Source organism: Schistocerca serialis, unplaced genomic scaffold (assembly GCF_023864345.2).
Source record: "Schistocerca serialis cubense isolate TAMUIC-IGC-003099 unplaced genomic scaffold, iqSchSeri2.2 HiC_scaffold_1245, whole genome shotgun sequence".
NCBI lineage: Eukaryota > Metazoa > Arthropoda > Insecta > Orthoptera > Acrididae > Schistocerca > Schistocerca serialis.
The window spans coordinates 4,757-7,500 of record NW_026047453.1 but is presented as its reverse complement, the minus strand read 5'-3'; the positions used below and the strand labels follow the sequence as shown (position 1 = coordinate 7,500).

Here is a 2,744-nt window from a genome sequence, read left to right as displayed (position 1 = left end):
TGCGACGATCCAAGAATTTCACCTCTAACGTCGCAATACGAATGCCCCCGCCTGTCCCTATTAATCATTACCTCGGGTTCCGAAAACCAACAAAATAGAACCGAGGTCCTATTCCATTATTCCATGCACACAGTATTCAGGCGGGCTTGCCTGCTTTAAGCACTCTAATTTGTTCAAAGTAAACGTGCCGGCCCACCGAGACACTCAATAAAGAGCACCCTGGTAGGATTTCAACGGGGTCCGCCTCGGGACGCACGAGCACGCACGAGGCGGTCGCACGCCTTCGGCTCGCCCCACCGGCAGGACGTCCCACGATACATGCCAGTTAAACACCGACGGGCGGTGAACCAACAGCGTGGGACACAAATCCAACTACGAGCTTTTTAACCGCAACAACTTTAATATACGCTATTGGAGCTGGAATTACCGCGGCTGCTGGCACCAGACTTGCCCTCCAATAGATACTCGTTAAAGGATTTAAAGTGTACTCATTCCGATTACGGGGCCTCGGATGAGTCCCGTATCGTTATTTTTCGTCACTACCTCCCCGTGCCGGGAGTGGGTAATTTGCGCGCCTGCTGCCTTCCTTGGATGTGGTAGCCGTTTCTCAGGCTCCCTCTCCGGAATCGAACCCTGATTCCCCGTTACCCGTTACAACCATGGTAGGCGCAGAACCTACCATCGACAGTTGATAAGGCAGACATTTGAAAGATGCGTCGCCGGTACGAGGACCGTGCGATCAGCCCAAAGTTATTCAGAGTCACCAAGGCAAACGGACCGGACGAGCCGACCGATTGGTTTTGATCTAATAAAAGCGTCCCTTCCATCTCTGGTCGGGACTCTGTTTGCATGTATTAGCTCTAGAATTACCACAGTTATCCAAGTAACGTGGGTACGATCTAAGGAACCATAACTGATTTAATGAGCCATTCGCGGTTTCACCTTAATGCGGCTTGTACTGAGACATGCATGGCTTAATCTTTGAGACAAGCATATGACTACTGGCAGGATCAACCAGGGAGCTGCGTCAACTAGAGCTGAGCAGCCGGCCGCCCGGGAGTGTGTCCCGGGGGCCCGCGCGAACACGCAAGCGTCCGCTCAATTATTCTGCAAACAGGAGGAGGCTGAGCTCCCCTGCACAACACACCTCGAAACCCTCTCAGGTCCCGGCGGCGCGCAGCGCCGTCCTAAGTACTTGGTCGGGTTCGAGAGAGGCGCAATCGCCCGGAGTTAGGCGAGTAGACGCTTTAGGTGCGACCACCCGTGCTCCCAACTGAGCTTGCCGCTGCCGACAGAGGCCCGGGAGCGTGCTGTCGTGGCATTGCCGGCGGGAGACAACACGCGCCACCTACGGTGACCGGCAGCTCCAACGCCAGCGCCACAGAAGGACAAAAGCCCCACTTGGGTGCCGAAGCGAACTCTCCCAGCACAGCGCACGCGCCAACACGTCCGCACAGCTGCGATACAAACCACCTGCGAGAACCGCTGGGGCGACCGAGCAGCAGACGGCGTCGCGGCGCCGAGCGCCGGGCGGCGGCGCATCCTCAGCGCACACAGTCCTCAATCGGACCAGCACACTGCAGATGGCCACCGCGCTTCGCACCGGGCCCGCGAGGACCTACTTTGGCCGCAAGGCGCCGCGAGCAGGGGGCGCCGGCGCGCAGCTGCGCCGCCTGCCGCGTCCGTCGGCCGGCGCGCCTGCCACTGGCCGCCCCCACCAGCCGGCTGTAGCGCGTGCGCCCACGCACCGCGCTGCCAGCACGCCGGGCGGCCCCCCCTCACCGGCCGGGGACGGTCCCACCCAGCCACCGCCGCGTATCGCCTCACACCCAGATCCCCTTTCGCGTTCGTGGGCATGGTGGGTCCCCTTTCACGTTCGTGGGCATGGTGGGTATCCCTGAAACAACCGGTTAATAGCTCGACCGATCGTCGCCAACACTGATTCACCTCTAGCGAGAACAACCGCACCACAACGGGTTACCTGTTGTTCATTTGCGTAACGTCACCAGCAAACGTAGACGTCCATCGCCATTTGCAACGAGTATTGCATGCCTGTGTCAGGTGTCACAACACACTACGTCTGCCCACATAGACGCAACAACATGTGCACGCCTCGAGAACACGTGGAAGGTAGCCCCCGTACGTATGCGGTGTCCATTGCGCGAACGACTGTCAGCCGGCCTCTGCAGGATGTCGCAGATGTGGAACGCGGTGCAACATGCTATCACGGTGTGTGAGAAGAGACGACTACGTCCGAATACACGCTCCACTACATCAACAGACTGCTCATGCTGATCGCCATCCAGGGCGTCCGTTCCTCCCACACGTCTGAATGGCGTACCACACTGCAATCCAGCTCTTATAGGGAGACGACACGTAGCTGCGTGCACAATATTTGGACTGTATGGTCTGCCGTTGCTAGGCGCAGTCGTCGTACGGTCACACATGTGCCACGATGTATCATTCAGTACATACGGACCAATGTGCAGTACAGTTTGTGGGTTTTGCGTACATCGGCGGACAGGTGACAGGCCGTACCACAACGTAGGCTGAGTACGTCGGCATGCGAAGGGCATTGAACATGCAAACTTCTCAACGACCAGCTTGCGAAGGCAGGGGGGAAGGGGGGGGGGCATGTACGTCCTGCTGCTATCCACATTACAGTGTATAGCAGGAGCATGTGGAAAGTCAGCAACACCTGCAAGGTGTTTAACATGACGCGATACACAGGGGACCGGGCAGTG

At 58.1% G+C, this 2,744-nt stretch overlaps 1 non-coding gene across 1 annotated transcript in view; it reads right to left on the bottom strand.

The window, feature by feature from the left end:
* The window catches only part of LOC126436777 (small subunit ribosomal RNA), a 1,909-nt gene extending 888 nt beyond the window's left edge, over positions 1-1,021 (bottom strand). The window contains exon 1 of the ribosomal RNA XR_007580912.1: positions 1-1,021. This exon is cut by the window's left edge and continues 888 nt beyond it. This is a non-coding gene — a ribosomal RNA (small subunit ribosomal RNA).
* Between the last annotated feature and the right edge of the window lie 1,723 nt (positions 1,022-2,744).